The 16,341-nt window shown below is 44.1% G+C and overlaps 1 long non-coding RNA gene across 1 annotated transcript; it reads left to right on the forward strand.

The window, feature by feature from the left end:
* Positions 1–2,615: 2,615 nt before the first annotated feature.
* Positions 2,616–15,288, forward strand: LOC122469431. Its single transcript, XR_006293467.1, has 2 exons — positions 2,616–3,559; positions 14,955–15,288. It is a non-coding gene; the product is annotated as an uncharacterized LOC122469431 (long non-coding RNA).
* The last annotated feature ends 1,053 nt before the right edge of the window (positions 15,289–16,341 follow it).

Here is a 16,341-nt window from a genome sequence, read left to right on the forward strand (position 1 = left end):
CACAAGCCCCCTTTCCTCATCAGGGGCGCCCTGGCACGGCGTTCCTCTGCCGCCCTTCCCGTGGTTTTGAACCTTCCTATTGGCCCATCTCAGCGGCAAACAGTTCCTCTGAGTAGAATGTGCTCTGAAAAGCCCAAATCCACCACCAGCTGGAGCTGGGGGGGGCTGCAATACTTCCTGTTGAATTGGGTCCTGGGGGCAGAAACCGCATTGCTATTTATACCCGAAGCTCTTTATTTGAGGTGCTTTACAAAACACAAAAGGCTAAGTCCTCTGTCTTCGAAGCCAACAGACCACAGACGCACGGAAGACAACAGAGAATAATGAGCTGCCTCCCCTCTTACACCGTCACTCCCTTTCTGCCCGAGCGGTTCCCTCTGCGGCCCCTTCTATTTCTTTCATCGCCTTCCTCTGAGCAGTCTTATTACTGAAATAGACTCCTAATTAACACATCAGGTTTCCCCTGTTCCAAAAAGTCTCTGAAATTTGCCTGTTCTGTGATGCTGTTCACTCAAAACACCCCTGCTGTCTTTATTTTGTTCTGCTTTTTGTCCTGGCTCGTATCGTTTGTTTCTTTGTATTGAAAGCTTGTCAGCTCGCGGAACCTGGCACGTATTAATTAGGAGGATGGTCCGGTGCTCGACACAGCTTGATGGAAAGCAAGTCTGAGCGGGGACTTGGGCAGAGAATCAGAAAGAAGCTGAAGCGAACGAACGGGGAGACGGCTTCAGACCGTGACCCAGTTTTCAGACCCGGGGCACGACCAACAGTCAGCCTTCTGGCCTGTGACTCTTGACCTCAGCTAAGCCCATCTGCAACTTGCCCCGTAAGAGTGCACGTCGGGGGCACGTCTGTGCCTTTGCCCAGTGTGTCCCCCTCTGCCGGGACGCCCTGCCTTCTCTCTGCCACCTGAGTTTTGCTGGCGTTCAAGGCCAGAAGGACATTTCATCACCTCCGAAAAGCCTTCCACGGCTCGTCTAGTCCTAGTCAGCCACAGTCTTCGTGACACCTTGACTGTTTTTGCATCACCGAACCTACCCTGTTGATCGTGTGGTCTTTTTGATGAGAATCGTCTCCGTGCCTCCAGTCCTCAAAGGGAAAGGGGGTTCCGCCAGACACGGGTGGAGTAAGAAAGAAGCTTGCTAGCTGCTTCAGGTCAGACGGGTCTTCGAAGTCTTTGGAGCAGTCCCACACACAGCGCCCCCGTCCCCACCCAAGACGGACAAGTTCAGCAGACACAGATCCTAGAGGCGCTGGCCTCCAAGCATCGCTCAGGGGAATTGCCAGCCATGGTTTGGAAACAGAGCTGCCCTGGTGAGAAGCAGCTCAATTGTAAACCGGCTTCTGCAATTTGGTGTCTCCCTTAGACCCTTGGGCTCATCTCTGAAACATCGATTTCTTGTCCCGTCCACAGGCTTTAGTACGTGTGGTGAGCAGCGCTGGGGCTCCACCTGCCCCCCTCAAAATCCTTTTTCCATTCTTAGATGCCCTGTTCCTGGCTTATATGTTTGCTTCCAGCAGCTGGCACCCGTGAGGGACCCTTCAGAAGACTCCACTCAGAAGTGCCTGGAAACTTACACTTTCCTTGGGGGTGGGGGCGCCTTGCTTGACCGACTGGTGCCCACCGTGAAAGTCCAGTTCTTGGCCCAGAGTGAGGACAAGGTCTGAGGCATAACTTGTATTCCACGACTCTCCCAGGGGCAGGCCAAGGCGGGGACTTGGTCTGAATGGCTCCTGGCTTGGCTTCTTCTTGTTCTCTGTCCTGCCTGTCCGTCCTTCCCACCTTTCCCTACCCCCCTCCCCCCCCACACTGATTTGCCCTAGGGAACAGCTCCTCGCACATGAATACGCCTCTCCAAGTTCATTTCTGGGCGAACTGACCTAAGGTAATACCTATGGTGCGTCTCTCCATTGGCCATTGGCAGTCATGGCCCCTGCCTACACACTCTACCAGCTTCCACTTATTTTGAGGGACGATTGTCATTCGCTCTGAGGTAGCCCTCAAGGACCTAACTCCCAGGCAAACCCTGTGCAAGTCAGGGAGCCCTCATTAAAGTTAGTTATACACGTCGCCCAATACAGTGAAAAATCTACCCAGTCATTCCTTGGTGATGTGATAACAGATACCCACCCAGAAACTTATTGTTATTTATTCTCTTTACGATACGACATTCATTCTATTTTTTTCAGGCTTTCCTCATTTTAAAACATTTCTAGGCAATACACTCAAGGACATCAATGTACTAAAATGTCAGTTCGTGAAATAACGGAACCATTAGCATCCAAAGAATTCTTGGAGCTTGTACATATTATCCAAACAATGACTGTGGCTTCGGGTCATGGGCAAAGGTTTCATTTCATTTTAGCATCTCAAAGTTCGCAAAGATAGCCAATGAAATGTCACCATTCATCCGCCTAGGAAACAGGAGTAGCTTCCCCCTAAGTCACTTTGGATGCTGCCCAGGCAGTTACTGATAGATTTCATTCCTCTTTTTATTTTGTTAAAAAGTTTATTTATTTATTTTGAGAGAGAGAGAGAGAGAGAGAGAGAGAAGGGGGCGAAGCAGAGAGAGAGGGAGAGAGAGAGAGAACTCCAAGCAGCCTCCGCGCTCAGCACAGAGCCTGACGTGGGGCACAATCCCACGAACCATAAGATCGTGACCTGAGCTGAGATCAAGAGTCAGACACTTAACCGACGGAGCCACCAAGGCGCCCCCTCATTCATCTTTTTAGACGCCACGTTCTTGATAATGTGACTCAGGAACGCGGCTGCCACACTGGCCCTGCCCTAAACTCTCCTGAGAAGCTATCTCAAGTAACGAAGCAAAGGGAAAAAATTATTTTTCTGTCCTAGGTCACAAGTCCGTAAATTCTTCCTAACTTTATAGTTAAACCTACCCCTAAAATCCCATCACCATTTCTCACCTTTGCTGCAGGTGCACACATTCACTTCCGACGCCCTAAGCCCAAGGCCAGGTCTCGTTGTTCTTTGTTTCCCAGCCAGCGGCCAGGGTCACGCCTGTCAACCGCAGTAATCACGCGAGGACTGGAAGTCACGGACTACTTTGAATCAAGCCAGGCAAATAGGGCCTGTGCAAGACTCAACCTATTCGTGGATCCGGGCACCTTGGCAAAGTAGAGCCTGAACTGGCAACTGTGATGTAGTTTTCTGAAATGCGATTTCTCAAACTCCTTTAGCTATCTGCCGTAAGGTGCATTTGGGTTTTCTTTCTAGCCCTATTGTTTTATAATTTGATGCCTTTTCCTGCCTGATAAATTCAAGTTTTCGGGAACTTAAGCACTTAATACTTTAGATTTCTCAGAAAGGCAGCTTATTAGGAAACCTCGTGTTTACTCAAGTATGCGAGAAGTCCACTTGGCCAGCAGGCTACATGCGATTCCTTGAAATTCTGTTCCATGGACTCCAGGGAGCTAAATGTAACATTTAGTCATCAATAGGATAATTTAGGCTCATTCTTTCTACTTGCCTTCTTTAGAAGGGATTGGAGTTCATGCCGGTATTCTCTAGAAAATGGAAGTGCCTTCCCGCCCTGTAAAGGTATGTTATTATGGAAAGAGCCCCTATTTCCTGCGTTGGCTTCTTCTATGTCTTTGGATTTAGGCGCAGTGTCTTTTCAGACGCGCTGACTTTTTATGGCTTCAGCAAGGTAATAGTGTTTAAATGCCGTTGGCCGTCTACCATTTGGGATTCAGCTCCACGTCTGGATCTTGTTATGTAGGCATTTTCAGAGCATTATAGCTCAGCTGTGAAAGCACTCTGGCTTAAAGTGAAAATGCAGTAGAACCTTGCTAATCTAACAATTTAATAACACTTGCCACCCTTTCACAGCAAGGACTTAATAGCCAGACTCAAAAGCGAGGCTTCGCGTTTTCGGAATGCACGGGACACATTCCGCTGATTGTGTTATCATAAATAATCTCGAACTCTGCTTATTAAAGCAAATGAAGCAACATTACTGCTGCAACCGTCCTTCTAAGTCAGCCATCGGGGATCGCCTCCAAATCCTTGACTGAGAACTTGACCGAAGCCTGCTGGCTTATGCTCTGCGTTCTATCCTTTGGTACCAAGACCGTGGAAAAGGTACTGTGGTCCTTTGTGCATTTGGTTTCTTCGGGTGTCTGAAGACAGTCTTTAGGGGAATGTTCAAACACGCTTTAGATACAGGAATCCAAGGACTAAGGACTTTATTCACACATATATGATTCTCATTATTTGGCCAGAACAGGTTAGTCCGTTTTCTGTCCCTGGGGGCGGAAGGCGGTGAGGGAAGGTTTCATATTCGTATTAAAGTTGTTTCCAATGATCTCTAATGATTTTCACGGCATTGACAGGTTACCTTTGTTCATGCTTAGGTCCTACTTACCATGCCCCCCTTCATAAAACAGATACTGAGTTTCAAAGAGAAGAAAGACTCAAAAGTGATCGAGTGTTATTTTTGAAATGTAACTGACCTCAGCTGAAATTTTACTAACTCTAATTAGGTTCTTTCAGTAGGAAGTTTCTGTGTGTGTGTGTGTGTGTGTGTGTGTGTGTGTGTGTGTGTGTGTGATATCTTTATACTCTTTCACATGAGGAATCTTTTTACGGATCCTGGAAGGCAGCCCTCAGTCACAAAGTTCAGCGGAGATAGAGTGAAGATTGATGCTTGGTGTTTACAAGTTCCCATGAAAATGGCTACTAATCTATTCAATGGATATGTTTTCTACTGAGTATTGGGCTTGCATCTGAGTACAACATAAATGCGCTATAAAAATGGATGTGGCCATTTTAAGCACCTTGAGAAATACCTTCATGGTTTGTAGTATAATCCAGTGTCCTGGCCCCTGTACGTGGGGCTTGAGAATGCCCAGTCTGATTAATTCAGGAGAAGGTCTGCGTATGTATGATGCGTAGGAAGTGCTTTGTGGACGTCCCTTATTCTGGGGCAACAAGTTGCTCAAACCTTCCAAAGTAATTGCTATTCGCTCTCTTGTACCTTTGTCAAACAGGGAAGGGACACCTCAGAGTTTCCCCTGACTCGGGCTGTCCCAAGTGATGTCAATTTAACACCACTCCTTATGAATAAATACAGACCAGATCATCTTAACCCACGTTTTTCTTCAAGAAAAGGGTATTCTTTCATATATACAAATCGAGCCAGATATTTCCCTTGTTATAAATTCAGCATCAGTGAATGTAGAAGTCTTGGCAGTAATCCAGTATTCCAAACAATTCTTAGCTGATACCTTAACCCTTGAGAGAAGGAATTGCTAAAAAAAAAAAAAAAAAAAAAAAAAAAAATCAGTGGAGAGTAACCTCTGGGGTCTGCATCTTAACTATTCTGAGAAACTTTGCTGGGTTTCATGATTAGTATAATCTTTCCCACTGAATTCTTGGGAGTCTACGGAAAATCTGTTGTAAATTTTGAAATAATCCTTTAAAAACATATGTGAGATTATGCCTCTGACTTGCTCAAAATGCTCCTATGACTTCCTATGACAGTGAGAAGAAAAGAAAAAAATTAGGTTCTCGCCTCGCCTCCAAGGTTCCTTATGAGCTGGCCTCTGCCTGAACCCGTGACAAACTTGCCCTCCCTCACTGAGCTCTGGCCATCATCCCTGCCTTGACATTCCAGCCTCGAACCTGTGCACTCACTGTCTCCCCTGCCAGAGGCGCTGTCCCCCCAGGAAGGCTCACCCAACAGCTATGACTTGTTCCTCATTCAGGTCTCTGTTCAGATGTCTCCTCTTCTCAGAGAGGTCTTCCCTGAGGCCCCTGCTCTGGGCTGAGTTGTGTCCTCCCAAAACTCATGTGTTGAAGCTCTCTCTCTCTCTCAATATCTCAGCATGTGACTTTATTTGGTGACAACGCCTTTAAAAATGTGATGAAGTTAACATGGGTTTGTAAGGGTGACACTAATCCAACATGACCGGTGTCCTTAGAAGAACAGGAGATTGGCACAGACCGAGACATCAGACATGCACGTGCAGGGAGGAAACCAAGTGAACACAGAGCAAGGAGACGGCCATCTGTCCTCCAAAGGGAGGCTTCAGAAGAAACCAAACCTGCCTATACCTTGATCTTGGACTTCCAACCTCTAGAACTATGAGAAAGTACACTTGTGTGGTTTAAGCCCCCTAGTCTGTGATACTTTGTTACGGCAGCCCCCCCCCCCCCCCCCCGCCGCTGACTGATGCGCTGGTCAATCTAAAAGCCCTCCCCCGACTCTGCCCCACACTCTGCTTTACATTTCTTCATAGAACGTGACGTATGACCCTATTAATTAATGAATATATTTCTTTATTTTGAGATATAATTGACATATAACATTATATTAGTTTCAGGTGCACAACGTAATGATTTGACAGGTATGTATATTTTGCCAAATGATCACCACAAGAAGTCTAGTTAACATCTGTCCCACACATAATGACACACGTAATGACATTTTTTTTTCTTACAGTGAGAACTTCTGAGATCCACTCTCTTAGAAACTTTTTTTTAAGTGTATTTATTTATTTTTGAGAGAGAGAGAGAGAGAGAGAGAGAGAGCACAAGCAGGGAGGAGCAGAGAGAGAGAGGGAGAGAGGGAGAGAGAGAATTCTAAGCGTGTCCCACACTATCAGCCTGGAGCCGATGTGGGGCTTGAACTCACGAACCCATGAGATCAGGACCTGAACCGAAATCAAGAGTCGGACGCTTAACCGACTGTGCTACTCAGGCACCAGAGAAACTTTCAAATATACATGTTATTAATTAATTGCCATCACCAGGCTGTACATTACAACCCAAGACTTGCTTATTTTATATTATACCTGGAAGTTTGTACTTTTGACCACCTTCATGTATGATAGGTGTTCAGTAAATACTTGATAAATGAATTAATAAATATATTAAATAACGTGCAGTAGCCTAACTCTCCAATAGCTATACTAGAAGTGTTGAGTCGTGTAAACATGGATATTGAAGTCCTGTGTTTAAATCAAAATGAACCAACTTACTTCCTAAATGTATATTAACTTGGATTGGAATGACTATAATTTTGGCAGGCACCTTGAAAATGACATTGAAATGAACCTGAGAACCAGAGAGGTACTAGATGGAAGCTGTGTATATGCAATCAAATTCAAGAACATAAAATGTTTTTTTCCTGCTTTCATGGTCATTGTACTATATTTGGAATAATTAGGAAAAAAAACACACCACAAAGAAGCTAATGTTCAAAAAGGCAGAGATCCTGGAAAGTCTTTGAACCCCTCCCCAGAAATAACTTCACCCAAGAAGATTAAAATTCCAGATCAAAGTTAGCAAAAATACAGAAAGGGAAGGAAGACAGTTGTGAGACTTCCTGTTCCCACACACGTTTACCACCACACGAATGCTTAATAAACGTGGGGTTCCCACAGCAAGTAATTTCCACTTTCACCACCTATAGGGAATAGCATTACATCACCGTCCCCGGAAAAATCGCTGAGGTTTCCATCACTCGTGACCTGGTTGGTCTAGGGGCAGATAAACAACAGAGAAGAAATAACACATACAGAAGGATGGATCTTCACTGTCATATAATCAATCAGCAAGCATGTATTGACTACCTGCTACCACTTAAAATTCTGTCCATGGTGTTATAGGAAAATCCAACATTAAATGCAAAAGCTTCATGTGATTTACAAAGTCAAGCAAACCCACAGTAAATGGCAACGGACATAGGCCTCTGGCCGAAATGTTAAGCGAGGGCCCTGACGCTGATTCACTTCTGTGTTTTAAGATCCCCACGTATAGTTAGGGCTCCGTCTGTATCTGTTGAATGAATATCAAAATGAAAGTAAAAATACGGCAGTGACTCGGTGTCTTAGGTGATCCATGAGTCATGAGTTCAAAGCCGTTAGAATCTTTAGGAGAACTTTGGTCAGCACGCTTTGTAGGGAAAACACAGGATGCCGGATATCCAATCCAATAAAATGGAGATTCCCTGCACTCCAGCTTGAAATCAGATGATATTCAGGGTCTATCTACCGTTGACTGATTTACTGGCCTCAATAGCGAATGTTTCGTCGGTCGGCCCTGCACGCACGCACACCCTCCTTCTTTGGATAATAGCATCTAAGTTGGCATTTTTTCCACCATGGGTTCACACAGTTGAGCCAAGCCCCTCGCTAACCCCCAGACACGAAGATGAACAATTGGCTCGGGTCAGGACAATGCAGGGTTTCCTTCCACTTGACCACAGTGATTGGTTTAGGTATATTGGGTGACTCAAGATAGGCTTATGAGACACAATTGCAAAATTCAGGATTCATGCTGGGACTACTAAGGTGGGGAAAAGCTCGGTCTTCCCACCAGAATTTAAACTTTTGGATGTAGGTTTGATGCTAGACATTTTAACTTTGTCAGCAGAGAGGTAAGCAGACTCTAGAGGTGCAAAAAAGCGTGTGTGTGCATGTGTGTGAGAGAAAGACAGACAGACAGACAGATTAGCCACCATTTGGTCACCTGGATACAGCTGTGCCTGCAACTGGCTATACCCCATGGTCACCAACAAGTTCCCATGCTTACCTCAGCAAATTTGAGGCGGTTTCCCATGGCTTCCTAGCAAAATAACTTGAATAAGACAGCAATGCAGAGCAAGCCTCACACTAGTCTGACTCCCAGTGGGTCATTCCCTGGTGAAAGTGGGTGTCACGAGAAAGGAATTCAAGTTTAGGGATGAGCGCGTAACAGTGAAAGGGACCTCCCCACTCCGTGCCTGAGGTTTCTCATCTGTGAAATGGGAATAGTCAGAAAACCTGCCTTATTGTGGAGGATTAAGTAAATCAGTACGTGAATAGTACCCCAAATATTAGCCAATATCGTTATTATTGTTATTCCCATTTTATTATGTCAATGCCAGAGTTCTGTTGCTCTATGTAAAGGCACCACTTTGGCATCAGATTTGAACTGTTACCAAGTTGAATGAACTATCCATGGGGTCTATTAATTATTGGGTAAAATAATCATTTATTCAATCATTCAGAAAAGAAGCCTGTGTCCAGGTCTGGGATTTGGCCTAACACTTGAATTCACTTGAGCAACCATGGATAAACAGAGGGTCCCTGGAGGACAGGTTACTTTTTTTTTTTTTTTTTAGTGTTTATTTATTTTTGAGAGAGAGAGAGACAGAGTGTGAGCGGCAGAGGGGCAGAGAGAGAGGGAGACACCGAATCTGAAGCAGGCTCCAGGCTCCGAGCTGTCAGCACAGAGTGCGACGCGGGGCTGGAACCCACAAACCGTGAGATCGTGACCTGAGCCGAAGCCCAACACTTAACAGACCGAGCCACTCAGGCGCCCCTTAGGACAGGTTACATATAACTGCAAGAGCCTGTAAGGACCAGGAGGCCTGGGGCTCTGTCTGCAGCCGCAGAACCAGCCAAAGGTCCCCTCTCCTCGGAATCCAACGGGGAAAAGGATAATGGTAGCTTTACATGAATCTTGAAGCTGTTGTAAAAGAAAACAACAGTGTCGGTAATTTCTCCTTCCTGTTTAAGCACTTGGTGAGGTGCCGTCCCCTAAAGTAAACTGGGAAGTAAGAAAAAAAACACGTTCACACGCCAGCATACCGACAGACCCACAGGCCCCCTTGGCCGAAGATTTCTAGCACACGGAAGTTCTCTTAGAGCAGAGTTGGGGGACCCGGGCCAGACTGCAATATATGAATTTCCCTCTGATGTGGAAAAACAGGAAAAGGAAGGAAGGAAGGAAGGAGAAGAAAAGGAGGAAGGAAGGAAGGAAGGAAGGAAGGAAGGAAGGAAGGAGGAAGGAAGGAAGGAAGGAGGAAAGGAGGAAGGAAGGAAGGAAGGAAGGAAGGAGGAAGGAAGGAGGAAGGGAGGAAGGAAGGAAGGAAGGAAGGAAGGAAGGAAGGAAGAAGGAAAGGAGGAAGGAAGGAAGGAAAGAAAAAAGTAAAAAACATGGAGGTTCTCTTTTCAAACCTTTTAACTCTCCCCTCCCCCCCTTCCTCTTTGTTTATTGCAGTAATATACACAGTAAATAATTTACCACCTTAAACATTGGAAAGCATACACTCCCCCGGGCATTAGTAGATTCACCATGTTGTGCAACCGGCACCCACTCCCTCTCCAGAGCTTTCCATCTTCCCAAACTGAAACTTTCTACCCATTAAACAGCAACTGCCCATCCCCCCTCCCCCCCTCCCCCCTCCCCCCCTGAACACCACCATTCTACATTCCGCGTCTACGAATTTGATTAGTCTAGGGACCTCACGTTAGAGGGGTCGCAGAGTATTTGTATTTTTGCCACTGGCTTTATGTCACTTAGTGGGATATCTTCAAGGTCTGTTCATGTTGTAGCACCTGTCAGACTTTCCCTCTTTCTTAAGGCTCGATAATATTCTGTTATATGTACCATGCTGACTACATTCTGTTTACCCATATCTAGAGATGGACACTTAGACTGCTTCTACGTTTCAGCTCTTGTGAATAGCGTTCCTATGAACATGGGTGTACAAATATCTGTTCAAGTCCCTGCTTTCCATTCTTGTGTGTGTGTACCCCGCAATGACAGTGCTGGCTGGGTCATAGGGTAATTCTATGTTTAATTACTGGAGGAGCCATCATATTGTTTTCCACAGCAGTTGGACTATTTAACGTTGCCACCAGCAATGCAGAGTGGTTTCAATGTGTCTGCATCTTCACCAACATTGGTTATTTTCCGTTTTTTACTTTTTTTAATGTTTATCTTTGAAGGAGAGAGAGACAGAGCGTGAGCAGGGGAGGGGCAGAGAGAGAGGGTGACACCGAATCCAAAGCAGGCTCCAGGCTCTGAGCTGTCAGCACAGAGCCCGAGGCGGGGCTTGAACCCACAAATCACGAGTTCATGACCTGACCTGAAGTTGGACGCTCAACCAACTGAGTCACCCAGGCCCCTCTTTGCTCATTTTTAATCAGGTTGTTGGTTTTCTTTACTGTTGAGTTGTAAGAGTTCTTTATATATCGTGGTTATCAACCCCCTTATCAGATATATAATTTACAAGTATTTTCTCCCATTTCATATGTTGCCTTTATTTTTTATCATTTTTTAAAATATTTATTTTTTGAGAGACAGAGAGAGACAGAGCATGAGCAGGGGAGGGGCAGAGAGACAGGGAGACACAGAATCTGAAACAAGCTCCAGGCTCTGAGCTGTCAGCACAGAACCCAATGCGGAGCTCAAACCCACAAACCACAAGATCATGACGTGAGCCGAAGCCAGACGCTCAACCGACTGAGCCACCCAGGCGCCCCTCGTATGTTGCCTTTTTGCTCTGTTGATAGTATCCTTCTATGTACAGAAGTTTTAAATTTTGATGTAGACCTCTTTATTTTGTCTTTGGTCACCTATGCTTTAGGTGTCATATCCATAAAATCGTTGCCTATTTTATGTCATGTCTCTGTGCATTCTTCAAAGTTCTATAGTTTTAACTCTTATATTTAGGTCTTTGATGGGGGGGGTCTTTGATCCATTTTGAGTTAATTTTTGTATGTGGTGTCAGGTTCAACTTCATTCTTTTGCATATGGCCATCCAGTTTCCCCATCATCAATTGTTGAAAAAGAAAACCGCACTATGTTTATTTTCAAAATCACTCATAACTGTGGATTTTAAAATATTTTCCCAGGTCTTTCAGTTTTGTTCTGCGTATTTTGAAGCTCTGTGAATAAACATTTAGTATTGTTATGCTGTCTTATTGAATTGATCTCTTATCATTGTGAATTGTCCCTCTCTTTCTTTGGTTATATTCTTTATCCTTAAGTTCACCTTGTCTGATATTAATATAGCCACTTCAGATTTCTTGTTATTATTTGCATAGTATATCTTTTTCCATTCCTTTCTGTTAATCTTTGTTATATGTAAATTAGATCTCTTGTGGGCAATGTTTAATTGGGTCTTGCTTTCTTATCCAGCCTGACAATCTCTGACTTTTAATTAAAATGTTTCCATTTAATGTAGTTACTGATATGGTTGGATTTAAGTTTACCATCTTGCTATTTTGTTTTTTACTTGGTTATCTATTATTTCCACACACACCCTGTCTTTCATTGCTTTCTGTTGGATTGAGTATTTTTCTCTCTACTGGCTTATTATCAATATCTACCTGCTTTATTTTTCAGTGGAGTAGGGTATAGAGTTCACAATATGCAGCTTTAACATCACGGTCTACTTTCGAATCGTGATATATCTTGCACTGTACAACCCAAGAATCTTACAATAATATACTTCCATTTCGCTCTTTGGGTCCCTTATGCAACTGTTGCCAAACACATATTTTCTCTTTATACACACATCGTCCACTTCCAATGTGCATTCCTTTGTACAGATCCAGATTCTAACTGGTATCACTTTTGTCTGCCTGAAAAGCTTACCTTAACATCTCTTACGGTATAGGTCTCCTAGAGGAAAAGCCTTTGTTTGCTTTCATTTTTGTGGGTTAGTTTTTCTAGATATAGAATTCTACTTTGACCTTTTTTTCCTTCCAGCACTGTGACCATGCATTTTCATTGTCTTCTGGCTTGCATTGTTCCTGACAAGAAGTCTGTGGATATTCTTGTCCTTGAGCCCTGTTTATAATGTGTCTTTCTCTGGCTTCTTTTAAGAACATTTTCATCACTGGTTTTCAGCAACTTGATTGTGATGTGTTGGGATGTGCTTTTTTAAAAAAAAAATGTTTTTTAACATTTATTTAGTTTTGAGACACAGAGAGAGACAGTGTGGGCAGGGGAGGGGCGGAGAAAGAGGGAGACACAGAATCCGAAGCAGGTTCTAGGTTCTGAGCTGTCAGCACAGAGCCCGACGCGGAGCTCAAATTCACGAACCGCGAGATCACGACCTGAGCCGAAGCTGGACGCTTAACCGACTGAGTCACCCAGGCGCCCCGTGATGTGCTTTTATTTGTATTTTTTCTGCTTAGTATTTATTGACCCCCTTTGACCTATGTTTCTACTTATTAAATTTGAGTAACTTTTGGCCATTATTTCTTCCAGTAGATTTTCTGTTGCGCCTTTTCTAGGGCTCCCATTTCACTATTGATCTTACCCTGCAGGTCACTAACGTTGTTTTTATTTTTTTCAGATTTTTTTTCCTCTGTGTGTTTCAGTCTACTTTCTTTTATTATCTCTTCAAGTTCACTGATCTTTTCTTCTGCAGTGTCCAATCCCTTATTAAACTTATCCATTGAATTTGTCGTTTCATTTGGTTCCACTGAAATTCTATTCATCTTTTATATCGTTTGCATTTCTTACCTCATTTCATTTCCTCTTGACTGTATTTATAAGAACTATTTTAAAGTCCTTGTTTGATAATTCTATCATTGCTATCATTTCGGGGTCTGTTCCTATTGATTATTTTTCCTCTGGTTATGAATCATCTCTTCCTGCTTCTTTGAATGTCTAGTAACTTTTGATTGTGATTATAAACATCTCACTGTTTTGTGTCTGGATCGCGTTGTCTTTCTTTAAAGAGGTTTGGAATTTATTTTGGCAAGTGTTAATTTACTTGTAGATTAACTTAATTCATTTCAACTTATTTTACAGCTTTGTTAGGTTGGATCTAAAGTATCCATTACCTTAGAGCTAGTTTATCTCTAGTACTATGGCATGACTTCTGAGGTCTCTAATAAGTCCCTCGGTGGTTGCAGTAAGCAGAATAAAGCCCTCCTGAAATGTCCACATCTTGATCCCTGGAACCCGGGAATATATTAGGATACATGACAAGGGGGGAATTAAGGGAGCAGCCAGAATTAAGTTTCCTAACCAGCTGACTTTAAAATGGGAAGATTGTCTTGGCTTATCCAACAGTTTTTAAACACTGAAGAGGGAGGCAGAGGACAGAACTAGAGAGGGAGAGAGTGTGAGGATTCAGCTCAGTGTTGTTGACTTTGGAGGTGGAAAAAGGGGGCCGTGAATCAAGGAAAGCAGGTGGGCTGAAGCAGGTGAAAGACGCAAAGATGTGAATTCTTCCTTAGATCCTCCAGAGAGGAATGCACCATGCCAACACTTTGATTTTATGCCAGTGAGATCTGCATCAGACTTCTGACTTACAGAACTGTAAGATAATAAATGTATGCTGTCTGAAGTCACTCAATGCATAACACTTTTTTACAGTAGCCATAGAAAAAAAAGAGAGTGGTCAGTGAGCTTTCTCCACCTTGACTAGATGGAACTCAGATAATTGTCTCCCAGATAACTGCTAATGCTGAGAAACTTTCAGTTTATAGCTCCCCGATAGTTCTTCCCCCCCTTGTTCTGTTCCTCTTCTCTCAGGGATTATAGGCCTGCTGTCCAGGGTCTGGAAATAACTGTATCATATGTTTTCTGAGTGTGTCTAGTTGTTTCTGGCAGGAGGAAGACAAGGAGATTGGTTATTCCAGTGTGACTAGACTAGGAGGGACACGTAGTCAGGCCATAACAGTGCTTTCCATAGAAGTTACTGGTTTCCAAAAAGACTGGGCATATTTCCTCCCTCTGCTTCTATGCCCCATTGGCTATCCTTTATCATTTAATGCCAGCAGCAAATATTTAATGAGGTAAGTTTGATTTGCTGGATAGTGTACCAGGATATGGTTAGGACACAGTTCTGGCCCTCGAGGGCCTTTCTTTTTGTTGTGGAATTCTATTTTTTTTTTTAATTTTTTTTTCAACATTTATTTATTTTTGGGACAGAGAGAGACAGAGCATGAACAGGGGAGGGGCAGAGAGAGAGGGAGACACAGAATCGGAAACAGGCTCCAGGCTCTGAGCCATCAGCCCAGAGCCCGACGCGGGGCTCGAACTCACGGACCGCGAGATCGTGACCTGGCTGAAGTCGGACGCTTAACCGACTGCGCCACCCAGGCGCCCCGATGGAATTCTATTTTTGAAATATTATAAAGTATTAACTGATTTTTTTATGTGTGCTCAGTCCCATCTTCCACCCATTGCCCCACAGATGGCTTTCCATACACCATGGACTCTCACACAAGCCTCTTCATCGTCACACACATGAAAGCAACATGAAAATGCTGAGGTTGGGACCCACGGCGGGAAGCCTTACAATCAAGAATGAGAGAAAACTACACACTTAACTACCAATGAAACACCAAGCAGAAACGAAGATGTCCTCACCAGACGATGGTCTTGAAGACCAGAAGCTCAGCTCCACGGCCCAGAACTTAGACACAACTCCTAAGGAAATTAGGAAAACCTCAAATTAACTAGAATTCCTCTCCTGCTGTGCCAGTAGCATGGAAACTCAAGAAAGAAATTAGATTTAAAAAATCACATTTCTTGCACCCTGAAATCAATACCTACAATATTGCCCAACTGGGGAAGCAGGACATTACCATAAAAAGAGAGGCACTGTCATTGGCTAGTAGATACGGGGAGTAAATAAGCTATATAGCAGACACTTTCTACAGAAATTCAAGGCCTCTGCAGCCCACAGAGGTGGAGAGAACATCATGGATGGCGGCGGCCTTCTTGCAATATTAACCGACCAGAGTGGTCAAGGTGATGCATAGTTGCCCAACAAACCAGGTGCTATAATAAGGAAACCCCAAATGAATTTTTTTTAATGTTTACTCATTTTTGAGAGACAGAGAGGGACAGAGCACAAGCGAGGGTGGGGCAGAGAGAGAGACACACACAGAGAATCCAAAGCAGGCTCCAGGCTCTAAGCTGTCAGCACGGAGCCCGACGAGGGGCTCAAATTCATGAACAGCGAGATCATGATCCGAGCTGAAGTCAGACGCCTAACTGACGCAGCCACCCAGGCGCCCCGGGAAACTAATGATAATAGGAGTTTACTCCCTGCATGTATAATGGATTAACAGGGGTAATCCTGGTTGGTAGGTGATTTCTTCCACATGGTCATTCAAGGCCCCAGGATGTTAGGTCTCCCCAGCACAAGGAGGGATCTTGTCACAACACGGAGAATTACTAATGGAAGAAACTATTCTAGTTCCCAATTGCCTAGCGCTTCTGGAGTGCCGGGCACTGCACATTCAACCCTCACAATAGTCCTTTGTGAAGAAGCGAGGGCTTGGAAAGGCTTGCACCCAATTCTGGCTAACCCCAAGCCAGATTCTTAATCATTCCACTCTCCATCAGCTTTTTGATTTATGCTGACGTTGCATTCCTGAGAAGTGACAGCTAATTCAAAACCATGTGAAGCAAAAATGGATTTTCTTACCAGAGATGAAGGAAAAGCAAAGCAGGAGAAATGCTCCAGTGGATTGCAAAAGATTCTAGTCATGCAAATGTTTTCACCGTATTGCATTAATGTGAGCAGTAAAGAAACAGTTTATGGGGGAAATTGAATATATTAAAATTTATTC

Source organism: Prionailurus bengalensis, chromosome B3, assembly GCF_016509475.1.
Source record: "Prionailurus bengalensis isolate Pbe53 chromosome B3, Fcat_Pben_1.1_paternal_pri, whole genome shotgun sequence".
NCBI lineage: Eukaryota > Metazoa > Chordata > Mammalia > Carnivora > Felidae > Prionailurus > Prionailurus bengalensis.